Source organism: Sarcophilus harrisii, chromosome 5, assembly GCF_902635505.1.
Source record: "Sarcophilus harrisii chromosome 5, mSarHar1.11, whole genome shotgun sequence".
Lineage (NCBI taxonomy): Eukaryota > Metazoa > Chordata > Mammalia > Dasyuromorphia > Dasyuridae > Sarcophilus > Sarcophilus harrisii.
Window position 1 is genome coordinate 16,826,304 of NC_045430.1, and position 14,176 is coordinate 16,840,479.

Here is a 14,176-nt window from a genome sequence, read left to right on the forward strand (position 1 = left end):
TTACAAATTTGACTCACTACCTATATATTTTTAAAATGAGGGCTTAATTAGAGAAACCTACTATAAAAATTCCTTGTCTATGGTACCTTTTAGTAAAATGTGATTTCCTCAATTTTCCTTTTTATTTAGGTCTATTTTTGCTTTTGCTTTGTCTGAGATTATGATTGCTATCTCCATCTTTTTTTTTTTTTACTTCAGTTGAAACATAATAGGTTCTGTTTCAGCCTTTTATTTGAACTCTCTGTGTATCATTCTGTTTTAAGTATATCCCTTCTGTCGACATATTGTTGGATTCTAGTTTTTTATCCATTCTATCTGCCTCTGTTTTATGGATGAGTATATTCCATTCACATTCACCTTTTTTGAATGATTACTGTGTATTTCCCTCATCTCATTATCTTCTGTTTATTCTTTCTTCTCTCTTTTGCTTCTTATTACTGCTTCTCATAGTCTACTTCCTTTTTATTATCTGCACCCATATCTCTTATCCACTTCTCCTCCTGTTTCCCTACTGGGTATGATAGATTTCTATATCTGACTGGATAGATAGACAAATGTACATATATATATATATGTGTGTGTGTGTGTGTGTGTGTGTGTGTGTATCATATATATGTGTATGTGTGTATTCTTCCCTCTTTGAACTAATTCTAATATGACTGAATTTCATACATTACTTTTCCCATTCCCATCCCATTTTTTTCCTTTACTATAAAAGCCTATGTGTCTTTTATAGATTAGAAAAAATTTCCCCTTTTATATTTCCATTCTTCCTTCTCCCTATATTTTCTTCTTTCTCACACCCTTGTTTGTTTGTTTGGAAATCATCCCAACATAATTTATTCACACCCTTTCTCTCTATGTAAACTTCTTCTAACTGCCCTGATAATCATAAAGTTCTTAGAAATTAATTATGTACTTTATTTATGTATAGGAATGTAAACAGTTTAATTTTTTGAGTTGTTTATTCTTTCATGTTTTCCTTTCTATACTTTCTTGAATCTTCTCTTTGAATTTATTTATTTTTTATTTAGCTCTGGTCTTTTCATAAGTAATGTTTAAAAGCCCTGTTTTTGATTAAATTTACAGTCTCTCTTCCCCCTGACAAGGATTATACTCAGTTTTGCTAGGCAGGTTATTCTTGGTTATAATCCTAGTTTCCTTTGCTTTCCAGACTATCATATTTCAAGCTTTTCTCTTCTTTAATGTACAAGCAGATAAATCTTGTGTGATCCTGACTTTGGCTCCAAGATATTTAATTTTTTTCTTTCTAGTTGTCTGCAATATTTTCTCATTGACCTGGAATCTGCAGAATTTGGCCATAATATTCCGTGTAGTTTTCATTTGGGGATCTCCTTCAGGAACTGATTGTTAGATTCTTTCTATTTCTGTTTTACTCTCTGTAAAATATTGGGAGGAGTCTTCCTTTATTATACCTTAAAATGTGATGTCTAGGCTTTTTTTTTTCTTTCATAGCTTTCAGGCAGTCCAATAATTATTAAATTCTCTCTCCTTGAACATTGTACAAACTAATAGTAATATAGCTTGATGAACAACTATGGATGACTTAGTCATTCTCAACAATACAATGATCTAAGACAGTCCTAAAGGACGCATAATGAAAAATGGATCCACTTCCAGGGAAAGAACTGATAGAGTCTGAATTCATGTTGAAGCATAAATTTTTCAATTTTTGGGGTATTTTTGGGGGGAGATCTGTGTTTTCTTTTGCAACATGATTAACATGGACATATTTTGCATGATTGCCTATGTATAATCTCTATGAAATTTCTAACTATTTCAGGGAGAAGGCAAGGTAAGAAGGGAGGGAGAGAATTTGGAACTCAAAACTTAAAAAAAAAAGTCTCTATTGATCTATTTTTTAGGTTAGTTGTTTTTCTGATGAGATATTTTCTTATATTTTCTCCAAATTTTCTTATATTTTTCATTCTTTGACTTTGTTTTATTTCTTGATGTCTCATGGAATCATTAATTACTACTTGTCCAAACCTAATTTTAAAGGAATTATTTTCTTCAATGAGCTTTTCCATTTGGCCATTTCTACATTTGAGAAATTATTTTCATCAGTGAGTTTTTGTACCTCCTTTTCCATTTACCAATTCTGCTTTTTTAAGGAGTTATTTTCTTCAATTAATTTTTGTATCTCTTTGATCAAGCCATTAATTGAATTTTCATAATTTTCTTCAGTTATTCTCATTTCTTTTTCCTCTATCAGTCTTGTTTTTTCTTTTAACTTCTTTCAGTAATTTCTGTTGGACTTAGGTCCAATTAGCATTTTTCTTTGAGGATTTGCTTGAAATTATTTTCATATTGTTTTCTTTTTCTGAGTTTTTGTCTCAGTCTTCCCTACCATGTCCCTGATTTTTATGGTCAGGTTCTTTTTTGTTTATTGTTTGCTCATTTTTCTAGACCATTTCTTGGCTTTGAATCTTATGTTAAAGTTGGGCTCTGCTCACCTGGATGGCAGAAAGACACTGTCCCAGACTTCAGGATTTTTTTGTGTTGCTGTTTTCAGAAATAATTATGGGAGTATAAAAGTTTTGGGTGCTTCCAAAGTGTTGTAATCTGGGGAAAGTGTGGTCATTGCTCTGGTCTTTACCCAGAGGGGTTCTTTGCTCCTCTGTAGCCACAACTATTAGCATATCTCTTGGTCTTGGATCTGTGACCAGTTCCCCTGTTCTCCTGCATCCACAAACAGTAGTGTTCCTTTTCAACTTGGAACAGGAACCAGGGACTTTGCTCCCTTATGACAGACTATAAGAACTTTCTTTGTCCTGGCACTGGGACCCAAATAGTAATACATTGCCAAATATTGCCAGCTCCACCCAGTGTCAGTGAAAGGTTCTCTCTAATGTCCTTCTGACCTGTTGTATGACCACCTTATCATCTCTGGACTGAGAGTTCTTAAAGCTACTGCTGTTGCTGCCACTTTTGTGGCTGTTTTCAAGATCTGCTGTGGCAGGCAAGATTAAATTGTTTTTGGATGGTCTCTATGCCTGAATGTAGCCCAGAGAATGAGAGATGAAAAGGATGGATTTTGAACCAGATACATCTTAACTTCATTATGTTTTTTTCTCTTTTGAGCATTGATTTACATGAAACAAGTAAGGAGAATGCTAGAAAATAATAAGGGGAATAGAGGGGCAGCCTAGTGGTACAGTGGAAGGAAGGTACAATTCAATTTCTTATACTACTAGTTTTTGAAGCCCCCAGTTGGCGTGTATGTGTATGTGTGCACATGTTTCTGTCTGTCTGTAAGCTGGAGGAGGTTAAATGCAGATATACAGTTCAATTATTTTCTGAGTTGTAGAAAAAATATTGTTTGGATTCTTAATTAAGAAAATACTTTCTATTTCATCCATTAGAGGTAGCTGGTGATACAGTGTATTGAAAGCTTAGAACCAGGAAGACTTGTATTCATATCTGACCTTAGACACTAATACACTCTATTTGCCTCAGTTCCTTCCACTTAAAAAATAGGAAAAAATGGCATTTATCTCCCAGCATTATTGTGAAAATAAAAAGAAATAATATTTATAAAAGCACTTAGCACTGTTGTCTGGTACATAGTAGAGGTTATATGAATTCTTATCTCTTCCCAACCCTTTCTCTCCAAACAGAAGTAAATGGGCACTGGTAATTGAATGTGATCACAGTTCTCCAGAAAGAAGTCTTCTCTAGGGGAAAATGTGCATGAAAATTAAGTAAGACAATGAGCATAATAGGTTAAGTGAGAGTTCACGATGAGTAACAAGGTCAGGGATCTGGGAAAAGGCAAGAATGGAGTCCATGACAATGCCGTAAATACGGGGAGCTTAAGAGAGAGAGAACATACCTTCTAACAGCTCTCCAGCTCAAGCAGGGCACAGTGCAGCCCCACTGCTCTCCAATTCATCCTTCATCCAGTTGCCAAAGTGATTTTCCACAGTCATAGACCTAATCATTTTATCTGCAATTGAATAAATACCAATAGCTATTGTTACTCTACAATTAAATATATATTCTTGCTTGTCATTTCAAATTCTTTACAACTTGTACCCTTCCCATTTTTCCAATCTTCTTATATATGATGCCCTCTATACATACTTGGTGATCAACCACAATTGCCTACTTGCTTTACTTACATATTATGGTTCATCTCCCTTTTAGGTGAATTTGCACTGGCTGTCTCCATTCCTGGGATGCTCTCTTTCCCTGCTTCCATCTTTTATAATCCTTGACTTCCTTCCAGACTCAGTTCAAGTACCACCTTCTACAGTGGACTTTCCTCCATTCTCTTCTAGAGGCTAAATCTTTTCTTCCTAATTGTACCTTGTATTTACTGCATGTATATACCTGTGTGGATTCCATCTCTCAGCCATTAGCATGAAGCCCCCAATGAGAGTAGAAATTACTCTTGCTTTCTTTTTCTTTTTTTTTTCCTAGCATATAAATCAGTGCCTGGCACATAACAAGCAATTAATAAATGTTTGTTGATTGATTGATGAATGGATGATTAAATCATGAAAACTGGATGTGATGGAAGTTTATTGCTCTGTAAGAAATATGAAGAATCTAGAAAAAGAAATTTGAAGAAGGCTCATAGGAACTGATGCATAATGAAAACTATAGACCCCAGAGGAAATTATATATGTAATAATACCAAAGAAAAATAGCACTGAAAGACATTAGAATCTAAGTTAAAATAATGAACAAGCTTAGATGCTCAAAGAGAATGATTAGATGAATGTCTCCCTTCTCTATATAGCAGTAGAAGATTGTGGATGCAGATTGCAATATCGCATACAAGCATGGTTGATGTATGAATTTTGTTTAAAACACAAGACATTTATAAAAGAGGGTTTTATAGAGGTTGGTCTGGAGAATTGAGAGGAACGTAAAAAAAAATCAATATATTTTTAAAATGAACAAAAAGAAAGCTCTTCTGAGAAGTGTGGAATGTTCTTAAAAACTGTTATGATCTTCTCTGACTAAGGCTTTCTCCCACCCAAGACTCAGCCCAAGTTTCCCCACACACATCACCAGCTCCAGAATTAAATATAACATTGGGAAGCTCAGGAGCCAGTTTCTTTTTCCTGATGGGTAGAGTGCATTATCTGGACATCCCTTACACCAGACCCAGAGTCAGATTCAATTCTTCCCTGCACCCTGACAGAAGATGGCATTTTGGCTCAGCAGAAGCTTATTATCAAATATGTTAAAAGAGAAAAGTGAAAGACTACCTTCTGGGGCAAATAGATATGTCTATTTATAACCTTGGAGGGAGGGACATGGTTCAATCTAGCATCCAAGACAGATATTAAAGATACTTCAAGACAAAATCAGCAACCAGGTATGAGACCCTTAAATCTGCTTCTGGTGGTCAACTTGAAGAAGAACAGCCTTGAAGGAAAATCTGCCCCTGGGAAAGAAAAAGAAAAGACTAATGCAGGTCTTTCCTTTCTTCCTAGAACTTGAACCTTTCTACAAAATTTGAATTTTCAAACCAGAGTGTTTTGGTGATAATGTGGAAAAAGTGAGAATTTTAATCAGAGGACCTGAGATCAAACCTCTAGCACTTACTGTCTCCCTGGCCCTTATCATCCATATCTGTAAAATGGGGAAGTTGGGCTATATGGCCTCTGAGATCCACTGGAGCTTCAAGCCTGTGACCTTAAAGAGAGCACCATAATTCAGTGGAGGGTCTTGATTCAGATCCCACTTCTGATATTTATCATCTTTGTGATTTAGAGCAAACCATTTATCCCCCTGGGCCTCATCTGTCAAATGAGAAAATTGGACTATCCCTGATCAAAGATTTCTTCAAGCTATCTTCAGATTTTTAACTATGTAGACCATGAAATCTCGATAATCCTAATAAAATATAACAATTGATTATTAAAGGCCTACTCTAGGCAAAACCCTTTGAGGGATGATGGATTTGAAGATGGATAGTAATTCAGAGGCCATCTAGTCAAATGTCCTCATTTTACAGATGAGGAAATTGAGTCTCAGGGAATCAGTGCCCAAAATCAAACAAGCAGAAAAAGCAAAGACCTTCGGAGTCCAGATGGAAGACTTTCCATCATACGACTGGGAAGTGGCAAGTATCAAGACTTTACCCACTGGACTAGGGGACATCAGGGACATCGAGGAGGCTTTAGGGGAAGAGCTGGCATTTGCATTGAGCTTTAAAGGACAGGCAAAAGTTATTTGAGAAATAGGACCAGATAGCAAGAAAAATGCGAGCAAAGGCAAAAATCAGCTTTCTGGGTACAATGGGTTGGGAGGCAGTCATTCCCCTGATCCCTGCCTTACCACAATGCACATAAACATACACACACACACACACACACACATACACACACAAACATACATATGCACAACATACAACACACATATACACAAACACATATACAAATACATAAACATAGTACAAATACATATAAACATATATAGATAGATGCATATATATCCATACACAAACACAGGCACACACATATATGTACATGTATACACACACAAACACATGTGCAAATGCATCCACACGTATAAACACATACACACCCCTTAGCCCTTTCATTAAATAAATTCTGATTTATTCCTCTATGATAAGCTTATTGTATCTCATTTTATTACCCTCCCTTATCGCCCTTTAAGTTCCATGAGGGCAAGAATTGTGTCTTCTCTGAACTCTAGTTTCCCTTGAAACCTGGCATAGATTTCTTCACATAGTAACTGCTAAGTAAATGTTTGTTTTATTGAATTGAATTGAATTTATTTGAAACTCCAGGGAACTGGCTATTCTAGAAAATGGAATTTTCTGTCTGAAGTATCAGGTTTCAAACCTTATAATCAAGTCACTCTCTTTGCACCATAGTTCAATTATAGATGTTGAAAACATCTGTAAAATGTATTTACTTCTCTTTCTACCTGGGTCAGTACAATGTGGTGAACTCAATTATGATCATTTTGTAATGTTTGAATGACTCAATAATCAACAGATCCTGTATCTAGAATTGGAAGAGAACTTAAAGACCCCTGAATAAAGTCTCTCTTCTCATTTTGCAGGTAGTGAAACTGAGGCAAGAGAAGTTGGATGACTTGCCCAAAGTCACATAACTCATGAATGAATGTCTGATTGGAAATGTGAGCTTGGGTTCACCTGATTGCAAGTCCAGTCCCCTGTGGCTAGGCTATTTCTCCCTCTTTGTCATCTGAATTACATCCTATCAATATGGAAATAAATAAATGTTTTATAAGACCATAGAACTATATTATCAACTGGGAAAGGGAGCAGGGGAAATTGAAGACATTAGGGAAGTTAAGGAGGTAAGAAGTACAGTTTGCTCTGGACTATAAAGGACTGATGAAACTGAAATGGGAACAGTTAAGGAACAGGAAGAGTTTATAAGTATTGAGAAGAATGTGAATAAAGGTTAAAAAAGAACTAGGTTCTATAGTTCTATAAAAGGAACCAATTCTTGCCTTCAAGAAGCTTATTTTCTGTAAGAAAGATAGCCTTCCTCAATCAATCAACAAACATTTCTGCAATAGGCTGCTTAGATATAAAAAGAAAACAATTTTCAGGATGCACATAGTCTATTTGAATCTGGTATTCTATGGAATAATAATTCACCACCTACTTCTACTTAAAGACCTCCACTCATGGGAAATACATTATCTCTTATATAAATTGATTATTAGAAAGTTTTCCTTGTTGCTGTTTATTCTTCATTCTCAAAGAGGACCAATGATGTCAGAAGGGTGATATCTTGACTTGCAAGTGAATTGGATTTAAGTGAATCATTGCTGTCAAAGTCATTGACTTCATTCTCTCCTCCAGAATCTTTGAAATCCAATGGCAAGATATAAGTCATGATGGTTGGTGATGATCCCACAAGTTTTCCTTAAATGGAGCTGAAATCTGCCTTTCTACACTATTTATTAATTTCCTAGTGTCAAATTTCCTAGACTGGAAATTTGATAGAGGATGGAGATGGAGACAGAAAATGGATTTGGGGTCAAAGGAGCTGGGAGTAAATTTCAGGATTATTCCCAGTTATTACCCTTTCAAGGTTAGATGAAATGGCCTCTAGATCCTTTCAGTTCTAAATCTCAGATCCAAGGATACTATAATTTTGGGAAAAGAAAGACTTTAAAAATAGAAACCTTTGTAACTCATCTGAAATGGTGGCTGTGGGAAAATAGTATTGCTTCTGCTATCACAGGATCTGGATTCAAACTCTACCTCTGGCATATGCTGACTTTTGACATTGGAAAAGTCATCTCCCTACTTTTACTTCCCTTCCCTTATTTACTAAGTGAGGGGTTTGAACAAGATAGCCCCTAGGATACCCTCCAGCTCAATATCGCTAAACTTCTGAGCCCATCTGTTGCCCCAAAACAAAATAAATTTCATGGGAATGAATGATAGCAAATTTCCTTAATGACCCACCATCAAAGCGTGGTATAAATTTCAAAGTGATTAATTCTTTTTGTCTCTTCTGTTGACATCAATTAGAATCTTACCTATAGTTTCTAGAGAGCCCAGGTCACATGGTCAGGATCAATTAGAGGACAAACTTGAACTTGAAGCCAGTTTTCTTTCCATTATGGCAGTTTGCCTTTTAGCTCTATGCTTATTGCTATTCATGTGTAATTCACCCTATTTGGATATAAGCTCTGTGACAGTCTTTTTGTTCTTTGTATACTCTTCAGTACCTTTCATAAATTTTAAGTAAAGAGTTTTTTTATTATTATTATTATTACTAAATGGCATGTCAATAATAATAGGATCTTAAAGTGCTAGAAGGAATCTAAGAGATCTAGTCAAGCCCCCTTCATTTTAGAAAATGGCATATCAAGTCTAGGGAATTAAGAAAGTTGTTTGAAGTTATCCAGATAGAAAGTGACAAAGACACAACTCAAATCAAGTTTTTCTCTCTAAATCCATTAATCTTTTTTTTTTCTTTTTAAAATTGTATTTACTATTATAAACCAAATTAAATAAAAACACTTTAATTCCAGATACAAAAGATGTATGTGAAGTTTATGAATTTATTAGATACAGTTTACCTTTTTAAAATGTATATTAAATTTGTCATGGTGGAAACAAAATTATTTTGTTCATCTCTTCTTTCAGATTTGGTTGTTATGATGTATTTTTCTAATGTAGAAGACTCTTTCCTTTATTTTTTTGTTTTTCATCTTTTTTTTTCTGTTTTTTCCTCCAGTGTGCTTCTACTATGTCTTGTTTGTCTTGACCACCACCATATTTAACTATTTTGGAACCTTAATCCTTAGTCACTCAGGTAAGTCCATTATTCTTTCTACTATATCGTATTGCCTCTGATAATATATAGATATTTCTTTTTATTGTTGTTGAATCATTTCAGTGTCCAACTTTGTGTCCCCATTTGTCCCCATTTGCGATATTCTTAGCAAATCCACAGGACTAATTTGTCATTTCCTTCTCCCACTCATTTGACAGATGAGGAAGCTGAGGCAAATAGGATTAAAATGACTTACCCAAGATCACACAGCTAGTAAATGTTTGAGATGAGTTTTGAGCTCAAGTTTTTCTGATTCTAGACTCAGTTCAATATATGCCTTTTAATGATTTTTAATAATAGCTTTTTGTTTTTCCAAATGCATGCAAAGATAGTTTTCACCATTCATTTTTGCAAAGCCTTGTGTTCCAAATTTTCTCCCACTGTCCCTCCTCCCCACCCTAGCAAGGAATCCACTATAGGATAAACATATGCAATTCTTCCAAACATATTTCTATATTCTTCCTGCTGCACAAGAAAAATCAGGGGAAAATGAGAAGGAAAAAAAAAGTAAACAAACAATAATACCACCAGAAAAAAAAGGCGAAAATACTAAGTTGTGATTCACATTCAGTCTCCATAGTTCTCTATCTGGATGCAGATGGCTCTTCTATCACAAGTCTATTGAAATTGCCTTGAAATTACCTTATTGTTGAAAAGAGCCAAGTCCATCATAGCTGATCTTTACATAATCTTATTGTCTTGCTTCTGCTCACTTCGCTTAGCATCAGTTCATATAAGTCTTTCCAGTATGCCATTTAATAATTAATAATATCACTACTAGATTATGCCATTATTGATTATAAAATCATATTAATAACATCATCCATTAAATCACTTTGCTTCTCAAGCTATTGTCACATGTATTTGATAGATTGCCCTTTAACTGTAAAATGTGTTATTATGACTTTTTCCCTTATTAGAAATTAGAATTGCAATTAAAATTTCTAATTAGAAAACAATCAATCAACAAGTGTTTATTAAGTGCTTACTATTTGCTCAGTCATGTTGAGTCCCAGAAATGTTCAATGACTTTGTCTGAGGTCAGATGGTGGAACTGGGACCAAAATTCAATCCAGTACATTTTTGCCCTTTTTTCTTTTCAACAGACCCCATGCACATGTGAATTCTTTGATTATAGATGAAACGGAAGAGCAGAAATAGTTGCATTGTTAATGCAAGAATAAGAATAGAGAAGAGCCCTCATTCAGTAAGTGACCTGTGCATCCCACTCAGGGAACTTGTATTTACAAGCTTTTCTCTACCTCCACAGGGGCACAAGAGCATAAAGAATAGCATAGCCTACAGTGGGAGGGAAAAAGAGAGGGAGGAAGGGAGAAATCATAGGTAGCATTTGACCCCTTCCTTGGATAAACACAAAATGTCCCCAGTTCAATAAAAAAACAATTGAAGACCCTTCTCCATTTCCTTCCCCTCTTCTCACTATTCCACAAAGCTATCGAGTGATTGCTGGAGTGGAAAAGGTAAGAGGTTCCTCATCCTTCAAGTTACAAGGATGGGAGCCCTTAGGGGAATATCGTCTTTCAAAAAGAAGACTTGATCTGTCACCTAAATAATTACACCATCTTCAGCAAATTCCCCTAGTCCCTCCAGCAATCCTCTCTCTTCCTTGAGATCTTACTGTGAAGAGATGACCTGGAAACTATGTGAGCAACTTCAACTTGCTGACTAGGATAAAGACAGATCCCGGCCTCTCTTCTCTCTTGCCATGAATCAAAGGTACCCATTTCTCCAGGACGTGTGGGCTGAGCAGCTTTTAGGCTTCCTAATCAAAATAGGAAGGTAGAAATACTCTGGCATTATGGACATGGGGATGTTAGGTAATGGAATTTTAAGATTTTAGGTCATCTAGTCCAACGCTTTCATTTTATAAAGGAAGGAAACTGAGAAACAAAAAGGGGGAGTTTGTGTCCAGGGTTCTACAGTTACAAAGTGAAAGTTCTGGGATTAAAACCTAAATCTAAATCTGTTATTCTTTCCCTGATAAAATGAAACATCCCCAAATTTCACTGTTAGATTAAGAAAGGTCATATGGATGAACCAAAAACGTGAAGACAAGTGGGCACTGACAATATGGCCAGAAAGTATACCTGTACACTTGTTCTGCTGGCAAAAAAAATGTTTGCAAACATACTTAAGTCATTGGGAGCAAAGAGCCCTGTCAGATTCCAGTCCTTAAGAATAATCCATTTGGCTTATATTACCTGATTTGATCTTCACAACTCTGGGAGGCAGACACCATTATTATCTCCATTTTAGAAATGGAGAAACTGAATTTCAGAGTGACTCACACAGCTATTAAGTGTCTGAGGTGTAGGATTCAGCTTCGTGTCTTCCAGATGCCATTGTACCAACTAGCTGTCACACAATATTCCAGGCTCAAGGGACTTTTCAAATTAGGATGATCTGAGATAGGAAAAGGGATGACTAGATGGTGCAGGAGATAAAGTACCAGTCCTGGAATTGGGAAAACCTAAGTTCAAATCTGGCTTCAGATGCTTACAAGCTGTATGACCCTGGGCAAACCATTTCATCTTGTTTGCCTTAGTTTCCTCTTCTGTAAAATGATCTGGAAAAGGAAATGGTAAACCAGTATCTTTGCCAAAAAAACCCAAATGGGGTCACCAAGTCACAACTAAATGGGACAGGGCCAAAGGAAAAAGTTTGGGAACAAACTTGCCAATATGATTTGCTCCAGTACAGAAGTCACTGATGAATTTTAAAATGAGTAGGTGACAATTAGAAATCTACCCTAACTCTGGTTTGAAGAGAGATTGAGCTGGAATCCCTAATTTGCCATTTACTACCTGTGTAATCTTGGACAAGTCACCAAATATCTCCCATCCTCCATTTTCTCATCTGCAAAATGAAAGAATTAGGTGGGATATCCTCTAAAGTTCTCAGTTTAGGAAATCAGTAACAGACAAGATACTCATACTTCTCTCTTTCAAGAAGTAGAAGTTGGAACTATAATGCAACTTCAATGCAAGTATAAAACTATTTGAAATGCAGGATATCACAGTTAGAAGAGAGCTAAATGGCCATCTAGCTCAACTTTGACCTGACCAGTAGCTTTCTCTGCCACAGATCTGTCAAGTCTTGTGGTCTTTGAATCATGACCTCCAATGAAACACTCCACCAGCTACTGAGGCAGATCTTTCTAATTAGTGTGGAGCTTTTCCTGACATTAATCCTACCTCTCTCCCTTCACATTCCCTCTTGTTACTCTTGATTTAGCTTTCAGAATCAAACAGAAGCAGTTTTCCACATAGTAAACCTTTACGTGCTTCAAATCAACTATCATATCTCCCTTCAGTAGGGAAGAGCTTCTGTAGCAGCTAAGATAGACCAGTGGCCAGAGTACTACTGGGCCTTGACTCAGGAAAACCTGAGTTCAAATTTTAAATCAAATATTAAATAACTGTGTTAGAACAACTATTCTCTACTGGACAATTCTTTAATCACTGTTTGCCTCAGTTTTTTCAACTATAAAAAGGTTATAAGAATATTGCCTACCTTGCAGGATTCTTATAATAATCAGATGAGATACTATTTGTAAATGACTTAGCACAGTGTCTGATATACAGTAGGCATTTAATAAATGCTTGTTTCCTTCCTTTCTTAAACCTCGATTCTCTAGGCTCAAAATGATTATTTCCTTAAAGCAATTCTCAAGTGGCTGAACTTGAGAAATTTACTGGTTAGTCTGGTCTTAATAAATATTCATTAAAATAGGTCCCCAAAACTGAACCCTACTTTCTAAATATTGTCTTATCAGAGAGAATGAGAGGTACTGGTCCCTCATTCAAATATGTTATGTCTCTCTTGGTGCAGCCTAAGTTTGCCTTCACTTTCTTGGTTACTATATCATTTGGTTGACTCAGTCAACAAGGAAGCAATTATTAATTGCCAACTGAATATCCATTCATATTGAGCTAGCTGTCTTCTGAAACCCTTATATCTTGTTTATTTGTGTTGTTGTTTGGTCACCCTTCTCCTGTCTCATACTTCTTGCTTTCTCTAATCTCTTTCTAGCATTTATTTCTTTTTGGCTGGTACTGAATCAATTCTATGATCTAAGTCTTCTGGAAACTGAAGTTCATGACCTTTAGCAGTTTCTTATTAACAGCCCAGCTTTTCTCATCCCATTTTCTCATCAACAACTTTTGGAAAACCAATTTTGGGGTAGTTTTGCCATTAATCTCTCTTTTTTAACTTTATCCTTATTGTTATTATACTGAGGCAAGTGCAACATGGGAGCAGCCTTAACTGACCCACCATCCCTAAAGAAAATAAAAGATCTTAAATTGGAAGGGCAACTGAGCTAAAGCCCCTATATAACAGATACAAAAGGTAGCATTTAGTTCTGGGTTGGAGACTATGAACAATGGGAAACTCACTACCTTTGGAATCAGTTTATATGGCTCTTGTATTCTGTTTTATATTGTAAATATTTGGGCAACTATCACATCTTTTTGTTTTTATTTCCTTTTTTAAAATTATTTATTTATTTATTTATTATTTTATTTTTATTTCCACAAAGCTATTTCCACAGCCTTTAACAATGCAAAATGTTGGGCGTATAGTAGGGATTCAATTATTTTTGCAAGAATGTTGTAAGAGTTTAGTATCCAGACTCGTGATTATATTTGTATAGCTAATTCTCCATGAGAAAACTTTTCCTGCTAGTGTAATTCTGCACTTTGTGATTTATAATCTTAGACAATTGACTGGGGAACTGAGGGGCTAAAGGGTTTTTTCCTGGTCTCAGTGATTATGTGTCACAACGAAAACCTGAATCCAAGTCTTCAAGACTTGTAGGC